Source organism: Pongo pygmaeus, chromosome 1, assembly GCF_028885625.2.
Source record: "Pongo pygmaeus isolate AG05252 chromosome 1, NHGRI_mPonPyg2-v2.0_pri, whole genome shotgun sequence".
NCBI classification, from domain to species: Eukaryota; Metazoa; Chordata; class Mammalia; order Primates; family Hominidae; genus Pongo; species Pongo pygmaeus.
Window position 1 is genome coordinate 154,121,963 of NC_072373.2, and position 20,142 is coordinate 154,142,104.

General features: G+C 38.2%; 1 long non-coding RNA gene across 1 annotated transcript in view; it reads right to left on the reverse strand.

The window, feature by feature from the left end:
- The window catches only part of LOC134738508 (uncharacterized), a 158,708-nt gene that overhangs the window by 13,369 nt on the left and 125,197 nt on the right, over positions 1–20,142 (reverse strand). Inside the window, exons 7-10 of the long non-coding RNA XR_010124233.1 lie at positions 18,814–18,961; positions 16,928–16,999; positions 13,560–14,467; positions 13,267–13,373 (exon numbers count right to left, since the gene is read on the reverse strand). This is a non-coding gene — a long non-coding RNA (uncharacterized LOC134738508). The remainder of the gene's footprint in view (positions 1–13,266; positions 13,374–13,559; positions 14,468–16,927; positions 17,000–18,813; positions 18,962–20,142) is intronic.

Sequence of the window (20,142 nt, forward strand, 5' to 3'; positions counted from 1 at the left end):
TGTAGATGGCCTCCTTCCCACTGTGTCCTCACATGATCTTTCCTCTGCATGCATGCACTCTCCATGTCTCCTCTTCTTATAAGGACACTGGCCCTTTGTATTAAGGCCCCACTCTTATGACCACATTTAACCTTAATTACCGTCTCAGAAGCCCTATCTCCAAATAGAGTCATATTGAGGATTAGGGATTCAAAATATGCATTTTGGAGGGAGGGGGGACAACACAATTCAGTTCATAACAATGTGAATATAATACTTATTCAAAAAATGAAATGAGTTTAAAAATAAAAAAGCAAACATTATCCTGCTGCCTCCCCCTCCTCCAGTTTATTGAATGTCTGCTATGTGCTAGGTGTATGGTAGTACTGGAAGATTAATCACAATAAAGGGAACTCACAATAGAGTAGCAAAATGAACAATAAGATGTTTTAATATTTAATTTCCTGGGAAAATGAACAGTCATTTTCAAATGATATTTCTAAGATGTTGCTGTATACAATGTATCAAACATAGTATATGAGGTATGAAGTATTCTGTTCTCTTTCCATCCTCGTCTACTTTTATTCCTCTCTTTTCCCTTCTTAATTCTTTCTCTCCTCTTATTTCTTGCTTATATTTTCGGTAACTCTTCTTGTTCTGGATTAGGGCCTCTCATTCAAGTAGCCTGGAGACCACTGAAAGTTTCAATTCACTCTTGCTCATTTAAGAGAATTTAGGGCCCAGTAAATATTCTCACTTTTATCTTACGCTCTTGCTTAGGATGGAGGGTAGCAAGGATTCTAGTTTCCACAAAGGACTTGCTTTCACTCCTTTACCTTTCCCGTGTTATTAATATTTCAAATATCTTCTGCTTACCTACAGAAATTTATCCAATGAAGTATGATTTTGTAGTCAAATTATTGTATAAAGGGACTGAAGAAATGCAATTCTGGTTTCACTCTGTTGTAAAGACCTATAGAAGGCCAAGAAGTCAAGGCAAGTGGTGACAATTTTGAGACCAGTGCCTGCAAAATGCAGGGTTTCTGGCTTACAGAATCACTCGCCATTCTAATGAGATCTTAACTCATTAGCAGGCGAAAGCAGTTGCTGAACAGACCTAGTAATTTCAAGGAAATGTTAAAAGGAATATTTTTTATCTTTGATTTGTGAGTTACACTTCCTGTTTTAAGTTTGTTTTGCCAGACATCCAAGGTATGCCAGGGAGGGCATAATCTCTGTTCTGCTGCAATAAGCCTTCTGCACATGAGACAACCAGGGATGGGTTATTAATATTCTATAATTTGCTGAAAGTATTGAAGCACAGCTTTATATCAGGTTTTTCTTATTCTTCTTCAAACCTCTTGGAATTTCTCTTACCAAGATTCGACAGCAGTAGGCCCATAGCTCAGCTGCCTATTTATACTTCAGCACTAGACTAAGAAAACATTTCATCGCTATAGATAACTTTCTAAAAAGTTAGATTCCTATTTAATGTGGAAAGTTCAAGATTTGCCTGCTTAAAATCGTCAGTTAAGCAGTCACTGTGGAAATTACATTTACTGAGGGGAGAAGACAAGATTGAAAGGAGAGCAGATGTCATGCACATGGCCTTTGAAGTGAATTTTCTAATGGGGGCATTGAAATTAATGGCCATAAAATCGACTTGAGCAAGTTCCAGGCTAATGACCAGCTGCAGAGTAAACATACCTCCATCCTGACCACCCCACCCTTCCTATTCTAATAACAGCTCTTGCAAGTAAAGATTTCCAATGATATCAAAATGTCTCATGTTGGTTGGGATGAAAATAGTCACAAATTAGAGTCCTATTGCCAATTTGCATCCTGACTTCAGAATATTCTTAATCTGTTTAAATTTCTGGCGGTCTAGCTGAAAGACAAGCTCACCTTTTAAATTTGCTAAATAAACACAATGTTCTTGAGAGCTAAAATTTTAGTGATATGAAGACATTTGTGACTTGAAGCTATTTTACGGGAGATGTTTATCTTGCATAATCTCCGTGGTTTTAACATACTGTGCTTGAAACATAAAATTCAGTGCAGCGGGGGCAGCTGTCCATGTAGACATTGAGATGCATGTTTTGCTGCTTCACTATTCCAAGGATAGTGTGTGTTTCATTGTAATAGACGACAGGAGAGGTGGATAGCATCTTAAAATTGTGAAGCTAGAGGTCATCTGTCTAGTGATTCCAAATCACAGCTTCACAGCTAGTTTCAGGCTGGCTGCAAACGAACTTGCTAAAAACACAATGTTACAGGTCCCACCCCTGGGAGGTCCTGAAGTGGGCCCTAGAGGTTTGAAGTTTTTTAGGTTCCCTTGATGATTATGATGTGTCATCAGAATTGGGAACCATTGCTCCAAGTCCAACACTTCATTCAATACAGGCGATCCTGTTCTGTCATCATTTATTCTTCCAAATCACAAACTAAAACTTCCTGGGCTAATGGTCAAAATAGACACAAAAACAGACTACCGAAACTACATGTAACTTGGTAAGAAGGCTATTAACAAAAACACTGATAATAGAAAAATACCAGCATGGTTTTTAAAAGGTTAAATGCCTTTAAAAATGGATATAGTAAATATAAGACTTAACCTTGAAAGAAAGAGGGGAGTTGGTTTGATGGAAGAGAGTGTGAGAAAGGTTAAGTACTGAGTTTTTAAAAACCACAAATATTGGGAAGAACAGCACAAGCACATCCAAGTCAAAATACCTGGTCAAACTAAGCTAAGATGAACCTGGACAAAACAGACATGGGATACTGCATTGTGCTATATGGCTGGCTGTTTTCAGCAGCATGAGGGCAAGTTACATTCAGTGAGGGCTGCTCAGTAGTGCAAAAGATTAAAGGGCTGATGTGAGCCCAAAATGATCCAACATAACATCTATGTTATACTAATATTATTCTGCTAGCAGCCAGCTAGATAGGCACTATGTCACATTTAGAAATACATGTCATGATATTGCAGATCTAAATCCATCATCCATATGGCATGTCTACCAAATGTTTATTCTCTTCTACTGTAACACTTCTGCCTGAGATAGCCTCATCCATTTTTGGACAGCCCTAATAATTAAAAGCTCTTCTGTATTTTGAGTTAAAATTTATTTTTCTGTAGTGTCTAGTCATTTATCCGGTCTAATTGTGCTTCCACATGACACAGCTTTTCATATACTCAGAAATGGCCGTCTTACTTCCCCTATATCTTCTCTTTGCTAAGCTAAGCATTCTTCAATTTTTCACATGCTTATCACATGGCATTCTTTTCAGGCTCTAATCACTCACCCTACCTCCCTTTAAAATAGCCATGGTTTTGGTATCCAGAATTATTTACCGTAATACTCTGAATTTGGTTGATCAATACAGACACAACTATCAGGTATTTTAGGATAAGCATTGTATTTCTATGGAAGCAGAGCAAGCTAAATAGGTTTTTGGCAGGAAAATGACATCATGGGTGCATATTCTACTTGCAATCACCCATTACCTAACCTAGAGGGTACCTTCTAACCTCAAGGAACACCCTTGCCCTTGGTTACAGAAACCTAATACAAAGCCTCTGTGGCTACCTGATCATTGGCAGAGAGTTCTACCTGGCCTCACCTTTCCAGGTCCTTCTTCATACCTCCCTAGGCAACAGCTATTTATGATTCTGGATACTCCCTTGAAAATTAGATCATTCTTATCACATACCATTTTAGACTAGCTACCTAATTTTGGACTAGTATGTCCCTGAAAATATTTTTATCTCCCTCATATGGAGGAGAGATCATGCGCCTGAACGGAACCCAGACATTCAAGTTGCCTCTTACCAGTCCCTCGGGTAGCCATTCTGTCCCCAAAAGGGACATAAATAATCTTAAAGCCCTAAGCATGTTTTTAGCATGCACTTCATTTAAATCACATCTTTCTAGGCTCAGCAATAGAGGGTTTTTTTTGGTACACAATTGTTGGGTAATACATTCATCCCTGTAATACTTTACACTGTTAGATTTGCCTATCATGTTGTGGTCCCCATAGTTCTGAAGTATTATCCAACATATTTGTTACACTTCCCCATCTGTATCACTTGCTAATATGATTTTCATGACAGCAATAGATTTTTCTAAGTCATTAGTAAAACTGTTGAGGAGAAAAGACCAATGACAGATTCTTGTGGGCTTATCCCTAGTAACTTCTATAAATATGACATCGATCCATGAAACCACACTCTTTGGGTAACTGCTTTAATAAATTATAAACCTATAAAGCCAACAACTCAAAAATACACATAAAATTAATAAGTTATACTAAAAACTAAGGTCATGAAAAAAGAAGAAAAGCCTGAGAAACTTTGATAGATCAAAGGAAACTAAGGAGGCATGGTAACTAAACACAACATGGCATCCTGAATGGGATTCTGGAATATAGAAAAAAGATACTAATGGAAACAATGGTGAAATCTAAATGCAGTATTTACATTACTTAACAATATTATACCCATGTTCATTTCCTAGTTTTAACAAATAACCATGGTTATGTAATGAGTTAACGTTAGAGGAAGTTGGGTGGTGAGGGTTATATGAAAACACTCTGTACCATCTTGTAACTCTCTGTACATCTAAAATTATTTCAAAATAAAACATTTTAAAAGCTTAAAAGTATTTTTGAAAAAGGCAAAAAAACCTCTAAACTCATAATTTCCTATTTATTTTATTATTATTTATTTTATTATCTATGTACTTGAGGTTATTTATTTCTATGGTATCTATATGCATACATTGTTTTTTTTTCCTAAAGAGCTAGTTGTTAAACACTTACCAACCCACCACTCTTCAAGACTTTCATTACCAATTAGAAACATGATAATAGTCTTTGCTCATGCCTTGACCATAGTAAACATTTTTAATCAATTGATTACTATGGAAGAATCTGACCCACTCCTATACTTATAAACAAAGTGATTGTGTGATGATGTAGCTTTGGAGCTCTTGTTTTGTTTGTTTTGATTTTTAATACAGTTTAATTTTAGGGCAGTTTTAGGTTTACAGCAAAATTGAACAGAAGGTATGGAAAGTTCCCATCTACTTCCTATCCCCATATGCATAGCCTCACCCATTACCAACATCCTCCACGAGAGTGGTACATTTGTTACAGTTAATGAACCTACATTGACACATCCTTATCAACCAAAGTCCATAGCTTACAGGAGGCTTCACTCTTGGTGTTGTACATTCTGAAAGTTTGGATAAATGTACAATAACAAGTACCCACCATTATAGCATCACATAGAGTAATGTCACTGTCCTAAAAATCCTCTGTGCCCCACCTACTCATCCTTCCCTCCTACCTAATCCCTGGAAACCACTGATCTTTTTACTGTCTCTACAATTTTGTCTTTTCCAGAATGTCATACAGTTGGAATCATATAGTATGTAACCTTTTCAAAATGACTTCTTTCACTTAGTAATATGCATTTTAAAGTTCCTCCTTACCTTTTCATGGCTTGATAATTCATTTCCTTTTAGCATGTTTTAGCACCATTGTTTGGATGCACCACTGTTTGTCTATTTTAGATCTTTTTTAGTATTTTAATCTATGTTAAATCTCTCTGATAAATTTCTGAATTGCTTTTCTGCATTATCTTGGAGATAACTGAGTTTCCTTAAAACTGCTATTTTGAATTCTTGGTCAGAGAGTTAACATATCACAGTCTCATTGGGGTCAGTCACTGGTTCCTTGCTTTCTCCATATGAGGAGGTCATAGTTTCCCATTTGCTGTTGTTTTTTGTGGATGTACATAAATATGTCTTTCTATTGAACAATTTGTTCTTTATTTCAGTCCTCTGTCTGGCTTGTTTAGGTTTTTATTGGATATGTTTGCTTAGAGATTCTTTGTAATTTATCTGTTGGTTTTCTTTCTTTTCCCCTAGGTTACTGCCTTCTTGGCACTAGATGTTGCCTTAAGCCCAGGTTTGTCTTGACTGTAGTAAACAATCAGAGTGCCACTCATCTCAAATGGTAGATGTCTCAGAGGGGATATCCCAGTAATGTGGGAAGGCTGGCTAGGGTTCATGCCCAAGAGATGTATGGAAAAAACCATCTATGGTGTGGTGCTGCTGAACAGCCACTCTGATTTGGCTTCTCCTTTGGCTGAGTTACAGAGCAGAGTTTCCAGGGCCGGGGATGGTAGTCCTGTCTTCCCCCTTTGTCTTTGGCCTCCACTGCCTTTGTCCTCGGGGATATTTCTTGGGGATATTGGCCTTCCCCCTTTGTCCTCGGGGATATTGCTCCTTTCAAGAACTCCTGATGCCTCCCATGGGTTGAGGCAGGGACAGGTCTCTTTCCAGAAAACCCAAGATGGTAGGGAAGCTGGTTGTTAACCTTAATCTCACTTTCCAGTGTAGAAACTGTGAGTTGGGGAAAATTTTTCACAATCTGTGCCAGACAGATTGTGGAGAGCAATGTCTCAGGTATGGAAGTTTGATTCTCTTATTGTGTGCTGGAAGTTGTTTCACTTCTCTATGGTCCCAGGAACTGTCTCCTCTCATATATCAGTTCTGGGATACTGCTGGTGATAATCTCAGCACTGTATATTTGCTTTTTAATTATCTGTTGCAGGGAGTAAAGCTAGTTTGCTTTTATGCAGCCATTTTGGAACTGGAAGTCTAGATTTATTTTTGTGTAGATTGTCTGACTGCATTTTCTACCATGGCTACATTCTTTCTAAAGCAACCAGGTTTTTCTGAAACCTGTAGTTATTTGAGGAATATTTTAAACACTAAAACCATAGGATCACTAGGATTTCCCTGTTGCACACACAAAAAATTACATCATTAACCATCCCCCTCAAACAATCATTCAAAGCGTTACTAACCTAATCACGCCATGTCCTATATGGACTGGGTTACAATCTTACCTACCTAATCCTGGCATGGTCAGGATCACATTTCTCATGTTGACTATAAAATTGCCGTGATATATCCTGCAAATGCTTTTCTGAAATCACACACATTGTGTCTATCACAGTCTATTGACTAACTGGACAAGTAACTCATTTTTTTTTAAAAAATTAAGCTGCTCTGATGAGATTTGTTCTTGGTAAACTCCATAATTATATATCACTTTCTTCTAAAAACTATGTGAGATGGCTCCCTTCTTTATTAGTTTTGTTGCAAACTCTGTGAGACTCAAACAAATGTGAAAGAACTACAGAAAACTGCCTCCTAATTGTCAGACTTGCATACTGTGTTCAGAAAAACACAATAACAAGTCTTGCTTCAGAATTGCTTCTGTTTACCCTCATTTTGATCAAAAGTAAGTAATTAAGAAATTTTCTCTCTGGAAGACTTCTAATAAGCACATTTCCATTATCTTTAACCACATAGTGTGAGCTGACTTTCTTTTCTTACTGAATCCTATAATGTGGATGTGGACATGCATTAATCCAGCCATGGCTGAGCAGAGCTTATCAAAGACAAGAATCAAGGGTCCTCCTCCCTCAATACACAGATTAATAAGTGCAGGATGTAGCCTTCACAGCTAAAGAGTTGAAAAGAACGAGAAAATCTGAACCTCTTTTCATCCCAAGGGACTAGACATTATTTATGTTTTTAACGTAACCGTGTTTTACTGACAGCTGAAAATATGACAAATTGGAGGACAAATTGAACAGTGAAATTCACAAATGATAATCTATACTATTTATTGTGTCAAATACTCTAGCATACACTGTAAATAAATTACCCAATGTAAAATAATGACATTTTTATCCCTTTTTCATGGATGAGGAAATTGATATTCAGAGATGCAGACTTGCATCACAATATAGAGGTTACCCTTTGCTAAATTTAATTAATTATATGATATCTTGGTATATTCTTATACAATTATTTTAAATAAATGTTTTTACATGACAGTTTATGATTCCAAATCCAATTAACAGCAGGCAACACTGGCTACTTTTTATTTGTAGGTGACATGAAAAGAGCGTGTCTCTTAAAGAGGATCAAAGGGTGAGAGCCAAACCTAATTTCTGACCTATCCCATGCCTGTGATAAGTTGAATATGTATTGAGCACCTACTATATCTCCCTATAACAAGTTCCATAGCCACATTGCACCATCTGGGCAGAAGTAGCAATAGCATTATTAACCAGTAGGGTTTGTGGGGGAGGCTCCTGAAGATTAACAAAGGTTATAAATCATTGAGCTCCTGGTGGCATTCAAAGTGCTGTGTTAGCATTTCCTAACTCAGATCTGTCACCTGTTCTGTGTACTGACTATGGATTTACACTAAATGACTGAAATGTTAAGAGTTTAGGCAAAACAAATAATATTTCAAGTGAAAGTTTCCATTTCTCACAAGAATCATTTATATTGTTAACAGGATACTTTATGTTTATCTAGAATATGATGCAGGCTATACTTTTCTACCTTAAATTCCCAGCACATGTGGAGTGAGAATTTTTCAGAAGAATAAACGTACTATTGGTAGCATAATTTGTCAGGAGTTGAGTGCAGTTGAGGTAATGACACTACAGAGGTCTTCATGGTGACACAATTAAATGTTCTTTTGGGTCGTTTTTTTTTTTTTAAGACAAAGTTTCACTCTGTCACCCAGGCTGTAGTGCAGTGGTGCGATCTCTACTCACTACAACCTCCGCCTCCTGGGTTCAAGTGATTCTCCTGCCTCAGCCTCCAGAGAAGCTGGGATTACAGGCACATGCCACCACGCCTGGCTTATTTTTGTATTTTTAGAAGCCAGGGGTTTTGCATGTTGGCCAGGCTGGTCTACAACTTCTGACCTCAAGTGATCTGCCCGCCTCGGCCTCCCAAAGTGCTGGGATTACAGGCATGAGTCACCGTGCCTGGCTTTTGTGTCATCTTAATTCACTGGTTCTAAAGTTGTGTTCGGTAGAGTTCAAGAATGTTGCTTGCTACGGGGGTGGGGTAGGAGGAAAACGAGCAGAAACCTAGCCCAGGGTGCTCTGGGCCTCCTTTTCTAACCAGAGCAATTCTCTTCTGATCTGTTTTATATACTGGGGATCCCTAGAAGATTCCATTCAAATAACAGGGTCCATTCAAACAATCAACATTTTGGTTAATTTTAAAAATTAACCAAAGCCCTAATACATGTTGGCCATCTTAATGTTATCTTTATAAGTAAAATGTAAAGGCTTCCTGCTGCTTATTTTTAAAACTTGAAGCAAAAATTTGAGCCACAAAGCAGATTTGATGAAACTCCAAGAGCAAAGAAGGATGTTTAAAAGTTCAACAAATTAATAATGTTATAGCTTCTACATGTGTTCCAAGTTGAGATAAGAATACTTGGATCACCCAGTTAGAATTTCAAGTGGAGATATACAAACTTAATCCCTGCTGAGGATGACCTCCATGACAAAGTCACCCAGCCCGGCACACATCTGAGTTTTCATGCAGACATATCTGGAGGATTGATAAGGTATATATGGGGTTTTGAGCTTTCAGTCGCTGATTATCAATCTTTGTGGGTGCTTTGAGAGCAAAATCAAGATAGATAAAACTTCTAGCATATGGGGGGAAATTATAAAAATTAAAACACACTGAAAGAGCCAGTGCCCTTGCTCTGAAGGATTTTTCTGCAAAATACATTGGTGAAGAGGTGTCATTTTCAGGTTAGCTGACCTTTTAGCCCATCAGTGCTGACAGCCTGCTCAAAACAGGCCTTGTTACAGGCCTTTGCTACAGGCAAGGCAATGAATGTGCAGTCCTAGGTAGTGGTAAGAAACCACAATTACAAGCACAGACAGACTGCCACAAACTTGGGGAAACAGAAATTGTTTTGACTTGAGTAACTTAGTCTCTCAGATAGGTCGAGTGCCTACACTCTAGAGAACACTCCTTACTTGGTCCAACCAATCCTATGGCTAAATAATGTACAACAGAAAACATACTTTCCAGCTAGGAAGGTCTATCTGCAGCTCACCTTTGCTCTTGTTAAATGTCCATCCTGAAATAGCTCCCTGCCTTTATCCAGATCATCTTCATTTATCAAGAACTAAATGAAATGCCCCCTGCTCTTTAATTAGTTCTGTTTATAGTAACTTCCCTCTTCTCCAAATTCACTCATTCATTCAACAAATATTTACTCAACACCTACTATGTGCCAGGAATTGTAGTTGCTGTGAATACAATGGTGATCAAGACACACAAAGTCCCTGCCCTTACTAAACTTAAAATTCTAATGGGGAAGACTAGGGCAACAACAAAAATTATATATAGATATAGATAGATATAGATACAGAGATAGAGATCAATAGATACATAGAGATTTGTAGATAGACAGATAGATAGATAGATAGATAGAGATGCAGTTATGCGACACATAACATTTTGGTCAATGAAGGACCACATATATGACAGTGGTCACATAACATTATAATACTGTATTTTAATTTTTCTATTTTTAGATATGTTTAGGTACATAAATACTTACCATTGTGTTACAGTTGCCTATGGCATTAAGCTCAGTAACATGCTTTACAGGTTTGTACACTAGGAGCAGAGCAATAGGCTATACCATAAAACCTAGGTGTGTAGCCTAGGTGCCATCTAGATTTGTGTGAGTCTGCTCTATGATGTTTCCACAATGACAACATTGGTAATGATGTATTTCTCAGAATGTATCCCCATCACTAAGTAACAGATAATGTATGTACACACACATCTACAAATATATTTATATATTACAACTTCAGGAAATAGTGCTATGAGGAAATATCAACCAAGGTAAGGGGAGCTGGTAATAGCCACTGTCTGTGTGACCCACTTTCAATATAACACCTTGTATTTTGATTTAACTTTTAATCTGTGACTGTTTTGTAAGAGTCTTAAGGGAGAGATGTGCTATCTTCATATCCTCCACAAAGCCTAGCTCAGGTCTTACAACAGGTTTTCAATAAATATTTGTTGCATTTCTATTAGATGACATCCATTTACCAGCATAATGGAGAGGGATTTTGATCTAACGTTGACTAATGGGCTGGCTTGAATCCCACATAAAGATGAGACTCTTTGGGGATGGTTTGCAGCTGTCATAATGACAGATGCTAATTTAAGTCACAGAAATTTTGTTTTGAAATATGCATAGCTTTCATCTATGCATACTTATTGTAACTACACTGTGGTGGTTCTTAAGATATAACACCTATATTTTCTCTATTTTCTGGAATATCTCTGACTCCATATATTTATATTCTCTTCAAAATAAAGTTTGAAACTATGTTAAACTTGTTAATTATGTTGATAACTTTAATTTCATATTTAAGAATTCTGCACGTAAGTAAATCCATGAAGCACTGGGAAAAAAACTCTAAGTAAAACAGTGTCTATGGGTGCTCCTTTTCTGTAATGTCTTCAATTTACTTATGTAACCAAAATCTGAATGGCATGTTGTTTATGCTATTCTTTGCTCTATGAGTCAGTTACATTTTCCAGTAAGTCTATCTATTAAATATCTTTGAATGTCCATGACCACAGGACCATCATGGGTGAAGGATGTAGAAATGCAGGCAATGACGAAATACTGCACTTGCCCTGGAGTGTGGTGACCAGCCAGACACTTAATGTGCTAACTTTATCAGCAGCTTTCATTCCCCTCCAACTCATTATGATTCAGAAAGCAGAGCATCCTTTCAGGATGACCTTCACATGTGGTTGTGGTAAACAGAATGTGTGATCTGAAGTCAAATAAATGGGATTCAAATCCTAATTCTGACATTCACTGGCCAGGTGACCTTGGACAAGGTGTTCCATCTCTCTGAATCTGAGTTGCCTTGATGTAAATGGGCATAACAGTAAACAGCTTTTCTAGCCGTGGTGAGGATTAAATGATACATGATATGTAAATGCCTATTAAATGCCTTGTGCATAGGGGGATCTCATTATTTTGTCTCTGTTTTTATCATTATTTTTCACTTATAACCACTTTGTGCCAAGTATTGAAATAGGAATTTGAATAAGATACCTTCTAAGACTTCAAGGAACTTATAATTTAAGCCTAGATAAGGAAAGATAAACATAAGCAGACAATTCCAATGAATGAGTGGATAGAAAGTAATGAGTACACTGCTGGCAAGGTGCCCAGATTAATTTGGGAGCTTGAAGGAAAATTACTGAACTCATGGGATGTGAGAAGCCTTCCCACTGAATATCACACAGTAGGTCCCAAGAGGTACATTAAGGTAGAATGGGGAGAATGGAAGGGCAGTCCAGGTACAGGGAAGAGTGTGAGTAAAAGCATGGAAGCAAGGCATAGAATGGTATGTACAGGGAGCTACAAGCCATTCAATCTTGCTGTCCACAAAGTCTAAGACAGAGAGTGGTGAGCATGTTAAGATGAACTGGAAAGATAAGCGGGAAGTGGCTGATGGGGTTAACTAATGGAGCTATGTCATGGTAAGTATCCTGAATACCACCTGGTAGAAAATTGATAGAAAATGCAAGTAAAGTATTTAAATAAAGAATTGACATGGCTATATTTATTCAGGCTGGAATGTAGTGGCACAATCACAGCTCACGGCAGCCTCTGCCTCCCGGGTTTAAGCAATTCTCCTCCCTCAGCCTCAGTCCTCAGTAGCTAGGACTACAGGCATGCACAAACAAGCCCAGCTAATTTTTGCAATTTTTTAGTAGATACGGGGTTTCACCATGTTGGCCAGGCTGGTCCCAAACTTCTGACCTCAAGTGATCGGTCCACTTTGGATCCCAAAGTGCTGGGATTACAGGCGTGAGCCACCATGCCTAGCTGAGATGGCTATGTTTAAATAAAATATATCACATTGGTGGTTACACAGAAAAGAGATTGGATGAAGCTATCAGGAAGTGGAGAGACACAAGATTCTGAACTAGGGCATGGTGGTAGCGATGGATTCTAGAATCAAGAATTAGGTAGGGCTTAAGATAGACAGGAAGAGGTAAAGGAAAACCCATAGGTCTCATCTTAGGTGATTGAAATGCAATAAATTAAGAAAGTCCAGGGAAATTGTGAGGTTTCTAATCTCACCCTATCCTCCAGGATCCTGAAATATCCTACAATTATGGCAGTAGTTGGAATGGAGAGTGATAGTGAAAGCTAGAGACTTCCATGAAATAGAATGACATTAGGGCTCCATAAGCAACGGTGTACCAAGTATACCATGGTATAGCTTAGTGGGATCAACCTCCCAAAACTATGAGTTTTACACAGGGTAAATGCAGGCCTGTGTGAAGTGACAGTGAGCATCTGATAACACTAATAAACACTCACCCCAACTTTCCACCTGTACTGCGCACATTATGGAAGAATAATAGCTCCACTCAACAGGTCTGAGGGATGGGCTTGTACTGGGGGTGCAGCCAGGGTTCAGGCAAGACCTAAAAGGAAAGCAATAATCTCTGAAGGGAGCTTAAGGGTTTAGGAGGTTTGTTAGTAGTGGCACAAGATTTTCCCTCACTCAGACCTATCAATTCCCGTACTGCCTTCAGTGGTGCCAATATTAACTGCTCTCTAATTTATTATCCCTTCCCCTCTTAACAAAGCAGACTATTAACTGTTCTGACCTCTGCAGCCACGTGCTCCTCTTCACTGATGCAACGATCAATGCCCATAATATATCTCTTTTCTGAGAAGTTCCAAGCACCTCAAAACTCATCATGGTGGATGAGCAGCTTTTAAACTGTTTGCTGCTGGAGCCTCGATGTAGCCAAGATCGTGAGTGTCAAGGGGCTGTGGTCATGACTGATTCTCCTGATGGGGCGGGGTGCAACTGCGATGGCGACCCTCAGGAATACATCTTACTGTTATTTATCTGGTACCTGAAGATGGAGTTACTCAGTGCATCCCCTCACTAAACAAGACCAAACTGGCTGAGTCTAAGGTTTTCCATTACTTTGCAGTATTGCAGGAAGACTTGCTAACGGTTCTGAACTTCTGACTTTAAAATCCATTCTTACTGGGAATGTATGTGAATGCTCTGACTCGGCTAATAAAATATTTACAGGGAGGAATACCTGTAGAAACCAATAAGAGCTTATATAAATTCAGGGAAGAGTTGCATCCTTGACTATATATAAATTCAAAATGATAAATATATGTTTGTAAAACACATAGAATTCTCTTTATCTGCTCAGGGTTGGTAGTACTACCCTTTCTTCATCAACTTACAAGGTCAATGCTAACAAACATACCTACTGAAATGTGTTATTCAAATATAGACGTTATTGAAAGCACAAGCAGTACAGGAACTAAAACTAGATTCATTCTATTTATTAAACCCTGCATTCAACTATACTGGGAAAATGGATGTGTTCACGACAATACTTTTAAGAAAACTCTTTCCAGATAGCATGTTCAAGGACAGAGACAAATCCAAGGTTTTTACTTTAGGCTTATCCTTCTCACAAAATAACTCAGCCATGATGTTCACGGTGTTGATGCCTCCTCTTCTATCTTCGGAATCCCTTCTTGGCTGTTTTAAGAAAATAAAGAATTAACTTTAGATATACAACTAAGAGACACCTTGACATGTCACCTGGTTGGTGAAATTATTTTGAGAGTGGCCTTGCCAACCTTGTAAAATGTAAATGAAAAGCATACTAGCATGGATCGCAGACTATTTATGGTATGATCATGTGAAACTGCAGAAGCAAAGAGACTGCTTGCTTTTCAGGAAGGCTGGATTGGCACAGAACACCCTTTCCATGGGTATGTTTCCTGGCTCCTTTTTGGAATCAATTTTAGGGCAAAAGCTTGCGAGGCTGGAGGCAGGAAATGGAGAAAATCTTGCATAACAGCAGTTTCAATGATATAGTCACTTTTTCATAGAAAGTAAGAGAGAGGACACTAACAGCTTATTTAAATAGAATGACTCAAATTGGGTTTTGTGAACAAGGATTTGACAGAGCCCATGCTAAGCACATTTGCAAACAGAGAACATGAGGAAACTGCTTGCATCTTTGCTTTCGTCTTTCAAAGTTGAGATTTTCCTTTTCAAGTGCTGAGCACCCCTGGTGCCTGAAGACAAGTTTGTGAATGCTCATACCCAATTGAGAATATGTTGACATTTACATTTCACTAACATCTGCAAGATTAATTTTGTTTTTTCCACTGCTGTTGTGTGCAATGCAAAGAGCTTTATATCTGCCCAGAATAATCATGGTTTTTACAATCTGTAGTTATGTCTAGAGGCAACAGATTCAGGCAGGAACCTACAGAGTCAGGAGTTTGTAAGTTGTAGGGTTCGGCAACTAATAACCTCTGCAGACTTGAAAAGTCCTATTCAAAAATAAGTGTCCGTGACCTTTCAGTCCTAGCATATAATTAAAAGTGACAGGTAACCAGTGTTTCCCCATTGGCCAGTGAAACATGGCTGGGTTGGAGATGTTATCTAAGCTGTGGTAGTTATGGAGTGAAGCACCAGTTCTCTCTACTTATCTAAAGTTAAATTTGTTTATTGAAGTTGAAGCTGTACTTTTTTAAAACATAAAGGACTAAGCTGGGCATGGTGACTCACACCTGAAATCCCAGCACTTTGGGAGGCCAAGGTGGGAGGATTTCTTGAGCCTAGGAGGTCGAGCCATGATTATACCACTGTACTTCAGGCTTGGTATTAGAGCGAGACCCTGTCTCAAAAAAAAAAAAACAAAACACAACAACAACAAAAAAAACAAAAAAACCCATAAAGGACCGAATGGCCTTTATCTTATTTAATTTTAATTAAAATCAACATTTATTAGTTGTCTTCTATGTGCTAAGCAAACTGTAAGAGACATACAAATGATTTACACTAAAATAGTATACTAAGAGGATAATCCATGTGATACTACAGTGCATAGGAAAAAAAGTGTCTGATATTAAAAATGGAATCCCAATATTTCAGTTCTAAAACCTTTTCCTCAATGTATGTTTAAGAACAATACTAAATGCAATGTTTTTCTTTTTTCTTTTGAGAGAGATAGGATCTTGCTTTGTGGCCCAGGCTAGTCTCAAACTTCTGGTCTCAAGTGATTCTCCCACCATGGCCACCCAAAGTGCTGGGATTATGGACATAAGCCACTGTGCCCAGCTGCTGAATGCAATTTTATAATTGTTATTATTATGCAGTGATCAATCTTTAAGAAATGGTGTCCTGTGTCCAAGAACACTAGAGAATCTTGTAAAATATCCTTTGATGCTGAATGTGGAATCTCTTCACTGATGCAGAGACGGCATTCACCATTAAGAAACCCTGAATTACATATTCTAAACTGGCTATTTGCTGGTCTCTGTATGCCAGAGGTCTTCAAATTTTCTTACTTCTGTCCCCTAAGATAAGTATGAAAGACTAGATACTCCTGTACATATCCTTAGGCTGTTACCTAAAACACTTCACTATTAGTTTAAGTAGTTGCAAAGACATAATTTCAGCATATTACAAATACTTATAAATATCAATTCTTTCTTTCTTTTTTTTTTTTTTTTTTTTTTTTTGAGACAGAGTCTTGCTCTGTCACCGAGGCTGAAGTGCAGTGGCACGATCTCGGCTCACTGTAACCTCTGCCTCCCAGGTTCAAGTGATTCTCCTGCCTCAGCCTCCTGAGTAGCTGGAATCACAGGCACATGCCAACGCACCTGGCTAATTTTTGTATTTTTAGTAGAGACGGGGTTTCATCATGTTGATCAGGTTGGTCTCGAACTCCTGACCTCGTGATCTGCCCACCTCGGCCTCCCAAAGTGCTGGGATTACAGGCATGAGCCACCATCTCTGGCAATATCAAGTGTTTCATTACAATTTTAAATAAATGCAATGAAATCTAAATGCCATAGTGTTTTCATACACATTATCATCTATTTAAAAGATACATGACTATATTGGTCCATTTTCACACTGCTATAAAGATACTACCTGTGACTGGGTACTTTATAAATAAAAGATGTTTAATTGACTCACAGTTCTGCATGGCTGGGGAGGCCTCAGGAAATTTACAGTCATGGTGGAAGGCAAAGGAGAAGCAAGCACCTTCTTTATAAGGGGGCAGGAGACAGAGAGTGAGAAGGTGGAAGTGTCAGACATTTAACAAACAACCAGATCTTGTGAGAACTCACTCACTATCACAAGGTCCGCAAGGGGGGAAATCTGCCCCCATGATCCAATCACCACTAGGTTCCTCCCTTGACATGTGGAGATTACAATTCAAGATGAGATTTGGGTGGAGACACCGAAGCAAACAATATCAATGACCACGCTCTTTGATGACTGGACATTTTACCCAATATTTTACCTCTTTGTGAAGTTTTTTCATTCCACCTCCTTCACATAATTTTGCCCTAATGTAATATGATGTTATGCTTGGAAGTATTTTATTGATAGCCCTACCGTATTTCTCTGCTATAAACATATTTTGAAACTGAAAATTATAAGAAAAAAGTTTTTTGTTTTGTAAACATGAAGCTGTAAGTATTAGATTATTTTTCTGTACTGTTATTGTTACAATTATTAGTTGTACATGGTTGATTAAATAAATATAAGTATGTTGCAAATTTTGAAATGTAATTATTGTACAGAAAAAGTAAAATGCTATTGGAAATCCACTTCTGAATGCAATATATTTCTTTCTCAGTTAAGGTAAGCTTGGATGAATATTATTTAATGCTGAAATGAAACAGGATTCAACATCAGTTCAATCCTTATTACCATCTTTTAATGCATATAAGTGCTGAGTAATCATCTGATGGAAATGAAGAGTTCTAAGTTACCAGTTTATCTCCTGAGTTAGATGCCAAAAATCACACAGTGATCTATCATCAATGATTATTTTTTCATGATCTTTCATCTGACAATTTAAAGAAGTCCTCTTCAATCAAAAACTAACAAGAAATTGGAAAATCTGACTTATAAAAGGGTATGTTACTGAGTCATTATAGTGATTCACTTTTTAGTTCTTGGGAACTACAGCAACTTGTAAAACCTGTACAAAGACTCATCAGCGGACATTTAATTCTTAATTAAACTCATTCTAGTCTTTCACTTAGAGGCATCTTGTTTGTGCATTTTTAAAATTAAGTGAAACTGAACTTAAACATTTTAGGCTTTTTCCTATTGTCTGTGAACAAAGACCTATTTCTTCTTGCCAGATTTCCATCTATTAGAACATATTAAAGCAACTTTAAAAGGGCATGGTAAATAGAGAGACAGACAGGCTTGATATTTAAATAGGTAGATAGCTAGCCAGATATACAGATTACTACTTTCATTTCATAGTAGAAGATTATTAAGTGTATAATTATGAATCTGACAGAATTGGAATTGCATATCAATATCTGAGAGCGAGTCACCGATCCTATTTAAATAAAGTTGGCTCTCCAAAATCCAGTGCATTACATGCTAGATTGCATTTAGGGAAAAGTGTATTCTATACTTAGAAATTAACATCAAGAAGTAGTAAGGGCAGGGCTTAAAAGTGGATATGAGTGCATTATTGATTGTTGTTAAATGCATTATTTACAATAGAATCCACACATATTCAGGTTAAATTAATCTGTATCATATAAGGAGACGACAGAAATAAAATGAATTTGCAGAAAAGAGGTTGAAGAATGACCGCGAGCAGAAGCTTTGTTCCCAATAAACAAAACTGGGAGAATATGGGTTTATATTATCCAATTATGGTTTGGTAGGTCACGAAATTATTTCTTTTATAGGTCTAAACGAATGTGTAAGAAAAGCTACCTCTGATATGTTTCATTTTCACAAAAATGTCATGTTGATCTGTTGAAAGTAAGCACGGACATTTTTACCTTCCTCTTTGAAATTATACAAAATACGTAAATACATACATGTACTCTCTTGCTCTTTTTTCATTATTGAAAATGGTGAATGTATCAAGATGATGTGCTTCATAACCAGTTGACTATTCCCCAGCGTACTTGTTACAAATCTCAAATGTCTTAAGATAAGCTTGTATGGTATGAGTATATCAGGATCCTGTCAAGAAAACAAAAACCGCATGAAGCATTTTAACATAAAATCTACTGTAGGGACTTGGTTTTCCAGATGGTGGAGGGCTGAATAGGCAACAGGGATCGCCGGGGTAACTCTGATGTACAACAGCAGGAGCAGCTGCTGTTCAGGGAAGAGGTTGGAATAATCACAGCCCAGAAGCTCAGAGAAAGAGCTGGGGCTCAGCCCTCTGAAGAGGAGCATGACCCAGCTCTTGCCATTACTTCTGAGAACATACCAACAGGCTGGTTCTCAGGTTTTCAAAAAAGGCTGGAGACTGGAACCAACTGCTGCTGTCAGGCCAAGGTCACTGTTGGGATGATGCTGAGAGGAACAACAAAAAAACAAGAAGAAAGCCCCTTCTCCCACTAGACGCTAGTCTCTCTCTAGCATCCCTATTTGCAGACTGATGTGGTTTGGCTCTGTGTCCCCACCCAAATTTCATCTTGTAGCTCCCGTAATTCCCACCTGTTGTGGGAGATGATTGAATCATGGGGGTGGGTCTTTTCCATGCTGTTCTTGTGATAGTGAATGGGTCTTACAAGATCTGATGGTTTTAAAAACAGGAGTTTCCCTGCACAAGCTCTCTGCCTGCTGCCATCCAGGTAAGATGTGACTTACTCCTCCTTGCCTTCTGCCATGACTGTGAGGCCTCCCCGGCCATGTGGAACAGTAAGTCCAATAAACCTCTTTCTTTTGTAAATTGCCCAGTCTTGGGTATATCTTTATCAGCAGTATGCAGACAGACTGATACATAGACCCTTACAGGAAGCTAGTGGGCAAAAGAGGAAGAGTCCTAGCCCAGTCCCATGGAGTACTGTATAGAAAGGAAGGTTTGCAGCTGAAAGGTAAAAAACTGCTCAGCATAAGGCTGAGCCTCGAGCCTGTCACCGGGATGCTAGTGGCTGCCTCCCCAACTAGCAGACAGGCACCCATGGTTGTTTTCTTCCCACTATTGCATCTCAATGCCTGGAAAAGAGACCAGAACTTAGTAGGCACTTACTAAATATTTGTTGAACCAATTCCGAAGAAACGGAATCTAATCATAGATTTCTCTGATTGCAAAGCCAATGGTCTTAATTCTTTTCACTGATGCTACAACACCCACTGCCTTTGAGAAGGAATCAACCAAAGAGAATTGCTTCCTACTTTACAAGTTTGCCCGC